The sequence below is a fragment of the Ailuropoda melanoleuca genome, unplaced genomic scaffold (genome assembly GCF_002007445.2).
Source record: "Ailuropoda melanoleuca isolate Jingjing unplaced genomic scaffold, ASM200744v2 unplaced-scaffold1775, whole genome shotgun sequence".
NCBI classification, from domain to species: Eukaryota; Metazoa; Chordata; class Mammalia; order Carnivora; family Ursidae; genus Ailuropoda; species Ailuropoda melanoleuca.
Window position 1 is genome coordinate 125 of NW_023186892.1, and position 6938 is coordinate 7062.

The 6938-nt window shown below is 44.6% G+C and overlaps 1 long non-coding RNA gene across 1 annotated transcript; it reads left to right on the top strand.

Annotated features, from left to right (window-relative positions):
- Positions 1-2335: 2335 nt before the first annotated feature.
- Positions 2336-6594, top strand: LOC117797898. Its single transcript, XR_004622733.1, has 3 exons — positions 2336-3542; positions 3852-4036; positions 4935-6594. It is a non-coding gene; the product is annotated as an uncharacterized LOC117797898 (long non-coding RNA).
- Positions 6595-6938: the final 344 nt, after the last annotated feature.

The following is a 6938-nucleotide window of genomic DNA, read 5'->3' on the forward strand; positions in this document are numbered from 1 at the left end:
AGCCCTGTTTGCAGGGGGCCTGGGGTTGAGGTGGGTCCTCCCTATGTCTCTCTGCCTCAGCCTGGAACAAACATGTGGCTGGATAGGAGCCGCAGAAGCCACAAGGAGGTGGAATTTGGTGGCCAGCCAAAGACATCTCATCACATTCTTCCCCCAGGTCTATCCAAAAAAAGCCACGGGCCTGAGGACTGACCTCCTTGAGGCGCTCCCCCGCGCCCGACACTGGCAGCATCACCCGGGAATCATTTGGAGGACCTCCCGTGTGCCGGGGGATGTCCTCAGATCAGGGAGTGAGACAGGTGGTGTATTGGTTTCCTATTGCTGCTGTGAGGAATGACCACAAATTCACCGGCTCAAAATGACACCAAATGTGTTCTCTTCATGTTCTGGAAGTCAAAAGTCCAAAATGGGTTTTGTTTGTTTAAAATCAAGGTATTGGCAGGGCTGCATTCCCTTTGGAGGCTCTCCAGGAGAGTCCATGTCCTTGCCTTCCCTAGCTCCTGGAGGCTGTCTGTATTCTTTGGCCAGTGCCCCTCCCTCCATCTTCTAAGCCAGCTCTGTAGCATTTTCACATCTTTCCCTTTGACTCTGACCTTCCTGCCTCTCTCTTATAAGGACCCTTGTGATTAATTGTGATTATCCCAGATAATCGAGGATTGTCTCTCCGTCTCAAGAGCCTTAACTAAGTCACACCTGCAAAGTGCTCTCTGCTGTGTAAGGTAACATAGTCACAAATTCCCAGACACAGGACTAAGATGTGGGCTTCTTTGGGGGACCGTGATTCTGCCTACCACACCACCTCTGTGTTGTCTTGTTTGTTCGTTTGTGGCCAGTCTCTGTGTCTCTTTCAGACTGTGAGCTTCTTGAGGATGAGAATTGTGTATGTTTTGTATCATCGGCCAGATCACATTACTTAACACAGCAGCTCTTGGTAAATTCTAGCTCCTGAAAAATACATCCTGACCTCTTCAGGGTTATGGGTAAGATCACCGAAGCCTAGAGAGATGTGTGGCTTGTTGAAAGTTCTACTGATCTTGTGGCAGAGCTGGGTTCCGAACCCAGATCATTTGAGTCTTTCCACTTTCCCACCTAAATGGACAATGGTCCAAAGTTTCACTGTACAAGATAGCCTATCCTTTTCCAGTGGGATGACATGGACATTTTGCCCAACCCTGCTGGCTGGGATTGTTTAGAAGGACATTACCTAGCCATACAGAGTATAAAAAAGAGTCCAGACTATGGAGCCTCTAAGACCTAGGTCTAAATTCTGCTTCCGCTTTATAGCAGTTAGCTATGGCTGTGTGACAAACCTCCCCATAACCTAGTGATTGAAAACAACAATAGTTTATAATTTCTCATTTGTCTGTGGGTTTGGGGGTGGGCTCTGTTCATCTAGACCTGACTTGGTTGACCTTGGCTAGGTTTGCTCATGTCTGTGGTCACCTACTGGGTCAGCTGGGGGCTGGCTGGCCTGGGACGGCCTGAAATGGGACAAATCAGCTTTGTTCCATGTAGTCTCTTATCCTCCAGTGGGTGAGCCTTGGTGTGTTGTCATGGCCACAGCAGGTTCTGAGACAGAGAGAGTAGGAGTGTACCAGCTCAGAACTGGTGTGTCATCACTTCTGCCATGTCCTCTTGGCCAAAGCAAATCAAGGGGGTATGGAAATGTCCCTGCTTCTTTATGGGAAGATCTATAAAGTACCTTGATACAGGGCGGGGGGAAAATTAGGGACAATTGTATAATCTACCCCATGCTTTGACTCCATGACTATCAAGTTTCTTAATTCCTTGATTCCCTAGTTTCCTCACCTGGGAAATGGGGAATAGTAATCATACCACACTATGGTGAGGATTAAATGAGATGGAACACCCAAAAACCTTAGCAGTGCCTGGCACGGTGCTCGATAACGATAGCGGTGGCAGTGCTTTATAAGGTCAGCAATTACTCTTGTTACTGTTTTTACATAATGATTGTTCCTATTATTATAGTTACCACAAGGACCGGTGGAAAAACACGGTCCTGGTAAGAGATAACAGATGCTGGTGGGATGTAGTCTCACTTCCCAGGGGCAGGGATGAGGCCAGAGCATGGCCGTTTCTCAGGTTACTGAGTACCTGTTGCTTTTCTTCCATTTCATGAGGAGGTAACTATTGTTAAGGATAAATATGAGGGGCTCCAGGGTGGCTCAGTCGGTTAAGTGTCCGAGGCTTGATTTCAGCTCAGGTCATGATCTCAGGGTTGTGAGATTGAGCCCCACATCAGGCTGTGAGCTCAGTGGGGATTCTGCTTGAGATTCTCTCTCTCTCTCTCTCTGCTCCTCCCCCCACTAGCTCATGCTCTCTCTCTCTCTCTGTCTAAAATAAATAAATCTTAAAAAAAGAATAAATACAAAAACAGCATTTATGGATGGTATGGGACTTGAATTCAGAGGACCTGGATCCGAGTTCTAGTTCTTCATTCTATTAGCTGTGGGAATTTGGACAAATTACTGTACCTCTCTGAATCCCAATTTCTTTCCCTATAAAATGGAGATAATAGTACCTACCTCCCAAGTCTGTTAGGCGAGCTGACTCAATCGCGACAAGCGAAGAAGAGCTCTGTGAGCTAGAAAACACTAGGTGAATATTCCTTATTATAATCAATCAGTTCTTTCCTTCTTGTTACCTGCATCTGTGCCCTCAAAGGCTCAGGCTGTCTCAGGATGATGAGCTTTAAGAAGATGATTTAAGTTTCTTGGCTCTCTGGTTATCTGTGAGCAGAAAACTTGACTTGTGTGATTTTCCAGCAGTTATCCGAGCTTAAAAGTTTCATAAAAGGGGACAAATTCCAAATGTTCAACCTTCTAAAATCAAAAGGAATGAGTCACAGGTCATTAGCATCCCTGGAACATAGTGGCTTCTGTTTTATTGCTATTAAGTAGGATTTAGCTCTATTTTATTAAGGCAATTTTTACAATCATGTGAGAGGTTAATGCATTTCACACATAATCCACTGCCTAGCTCACTAAATGCTGAACCCATTAAAGCCAAGCCATGAAGGGGAAGGTTTCAAGACAGAGTGACAAATTATGGGTGGTATGCAATGAGTGACTAAAAGTATCTGAGGGCTTTTTTTTTTCTCTTCAAAATTTAAAATTTGTTCTCAAGCAGGAAAATAACAGAGCTGTCCCAGCAAAACGACTTACTTGGGAGCATATAGCTGCAGCTGGTGAGCTCTGGTAGGTGTCCATGGACTGATGTCCAGGCGCTGAAGGACCGAGAGAGCATCTTCTCAACAGCCCCCAGCCCCCTGGCCAGTTAGGTCTTCTTTTATGATTTCTCTACAGCCCGGGACCTGACAGACAGTATCTGCCAGGAATTCTGCATTTATTAAGTGATAATGGATTGCCCCGCCCTCCGTACTCTCTTCATGGAAGACAGAGCTGGTTGGAGTTTCAAGCTGTCGGAGGTCACTGTGATCACGTGAATATCTGAAGCCTGGAGAAGGAGGCAGGACCCAGATCATAGAAGACTTTGTAGATTTTTTTAGAGTAAATATCTAGGTAATTATCTCTTTACCCAAAATATCTAGGGGTGGGATTGTTGGGTCAAATGAGCAGCGTGTGTTTAACTTCTGCCACACTGTTTTCCAAGGTGGTAATGTCTCGCCTTCCTACCAGTGACGTATCATCATTCCAGGACCTCCACATCTATGAAATCGGAGCCTATTCCCTTCCAGTGGGTTTCTAGTGGCATCTCCTGGTCTTATAATTTGTGTTTTCCTAAGGATAAAGCGTATTGGCATCTAGTGGTGGACTTGTTGGGGGCAGGATTTTCAACAGTGGACTCATAGGATCTAATCTGTGTTTTAGGTTCTTGAACCAAAATGGAATGAAGCTCTTGAACTTGATTTCTTCTCGTCGTTCCTGCTACAGTGCTGCAACGGAAGGAACAGGGAAATTCTGCACCATTTCTGAAAGCCGCCAAGAGATCTTAGCCATTCCTCTGAAACCTCTGAGAGTTTTAACAAAATTGGAAGTGGAGAGTGCTGGTAGAGGTAGGTACTGGTTGGTGGAATGAAGGAAACAATTTTACTCTGCCTTATTCTTTGGTTCCTGGATCAGAGTGGTACAGATGGAAATAAGGGAAACATTCTATGTTAGAAACTTCTGGTGGCGGAGGAAGGGGTAGGGCTCAGTCCTCTTATAGCCAAGATGGCAGAAACAACAACAACAACAGAACAATCAACCAAACAAAAAACATGATTGTTCCCTAATATCTGTTCTCCCCTTCTTTCATAGCAGTAGAATTTTTAGTTGGTCAAGTGGCCACTCGATAAAAGTCACATTTCCTAGCCTCCCTTACAGTTAGGTGTTTATATGATTGTGGTTTAACCTCTGGAACATAAGTAGAAATGGTAACGATCATCTCCAGGAAGTGGATTTTCTGTTTTTTGGTTTTTTTTAGAGAGAGTGTGTGTGTTGGGGGGTGGTTGAGGGGTGGGGGAAGGACAGAGGGAGAGAGAGAATCCCAATCAGGCTGCACGCCCAGCATGGAGCCAGACACAGGGCTCATTGAGGGCTTGATCCCATGACCCAGAAATCATGACCTGAGCTGAAATCAAGAGTCAGATGCTTCACTGACTGAGCCACCCAGGCACCCCTGCAGGAAGTGGTCTTAAAGGGAGGGTTATGAGTTTTCCCCACCTTCCTACTGCTGGCTGGATTCTGGACTTGAGGGCTGGAGCTGAAGCATCCACTTTGGACTGTGACATAAGACCCTATGCTGAGGGAGGTGGAGCGATAAGACTGAATGAGCCAAAACCCCTGACCCTGTGGAACACGGAATCAAAGCTAGACTGACAGCTTCTGGATTTCTGTTTTGTGAGAGAGAAATAAACTTCTATTTTGCTTTAGCCACTGTTTTTTGTTTTTTTGTTTTTTTGTCTCTTGCAGCTGAAGCTAATTTAAATTTATGAACCCTGATGGCTCATTGCCCTTTGTCACTTTCGGGAAAGGTCTGGTGACTTACTAATTACCAGCAGATTATCCAGAGTGAACCACCTATAAATGTCATCAACAAGCATGAGGAAATGGTGAAAAGATGCTGATTTTGTGAAGAGACTTAGTGATTCAAAGAGAGGGGCTGGAAGACCAGTTCAAACATTTAGCACGAACCGTGCACCCAGGAGAAACAATATTTCAAAAAGCTCTTTTACTTGTGTGTGATATTGTTATGTTGATGTTAAAAGATCAATCTGAAAACAATAAAAGAGTTCTTAGAAGGGAAAGGTATGGGGTTTCCATTGGTTTCTACCCCATCAAGGCTGTGCCTGGCCAAATGGACACGACAAAGAACAGCCTGATGAATTAGAAAACTAGCTTGAGAAACTCTCCCAAACTCAGATGAAGGTTTGAAGAGGTAGAACAGAAACGTTAAAGGAAAAGGAAAAGGAAAAGAACTTCAGAACGAATGGGGAATATAAGTAAAAATAGCCATGGAAGGCCAGATCCAGGAAATTCACTGCCCATTTAATGGAAGTCCCAGAAGCAGAGAGGTTTCTAGAAGTGAAGCTGTAATTGAAGAAGAGAGCATCCTTGAGTTGAAAAAAATAAATACATCTTCAAATAGCAATATCTACCAAGGGTTGGGAAGGAGCATTGAAGGAAGTTCAAAACTTTAGAGATTATCGGACAGATATCACTAGTACCAGACAGAAAAACCAACAAAAGGATCAGATTGTTGACCGATTTGTCTGCAAATCATTCTCAAATATGATGGAAAATATTTGTAAAATTTGTCGGCTAAATAATGGTAACTCTATAGTTTCTCCTATCAAATAAACTATTAAAACAATAGCAGCCGTGGTTACTTACTATGTGACAGGCACTGTGCAAAGCATGTTGGTTGAATTATTTCATTTAACACTCACGGCAACCCCATAAGGCGGCCACTATCATCCTTTTTACAGACGAGGAAATTGAGGCACAGAGAGGTTAGTAACTTGCCCAAGGTGACGCCGTAAAGGCAGAAGAGACACAGTATGAACTCAGCTCATGCTTTTAACCACCACACTACACTGCTTCCTAAAATAAGGTGAGAAATATTAATCTCCTAATAGGAGAACCAGACTTTGATCAATACATGTTAAGCTGCAACTATGATAAGTGCCAGTAGGGGGTGCTATAGAATCTTTATGCTTGGGAATCCAGCCTGGCATTTCACAGATGAATGGCGTACAGTTACTGCTTATTGAATGCTTTCTTTCTCCCTGGTACGGAGTGTCATCCAAAGGGAAAAACTAAGGGAAGGATCTGGGTGACGATTTTCTGCTTACGTGGAGCACAGAGAAACTCAGACTTGGAAGGAACCCTGTCTACCAGAGGAAGATTATCGTCACCGTGCCCAGTGTCTGCTTATAAACCCCATCGACGGGGAGCTCACTACCTCTTCCTCTGAGGTTGTTTTTCAGGGTTGGAGATAGAAAATGATTGCGAAGTTTTGGCTGGTGAACAATAAAGAGAGAGGGACGATGTGCTTTAAATAAATGTCTTTCCAAAGGGCAGTCACGCTTATAATGGAAAAAGGAAGTGTTCGGAAAGGCCGCCACGCAGCCTCCCAGGGGCTGATCTTGCAGTCACACCTCCTGGATGTCTGGAGTAGCCTCGAGCGCTCAGTGGGTCTCCTGATTTCCTGATTCACGTATTTACTCCTTCACACTATCATTTGTGGATTTTTTTTTTGTACACACATACATTCGTTCACTCCTCCATTTATTTTTTTCATTCATTCATTGATCCAGTAGGCATTGGCTGGGCCCCCGCTGGTCCGTGTGCAGGATGGGGGAATGGGATCCATTTCCAGGAGGTTCTGCCACGTGTACCCTAAGACCCAAATTGCTAACTCTGAAAAAGCCTGCAGATTTCCTAAGTCTGTGGGGTCTGTGAGAGTGGGGACTG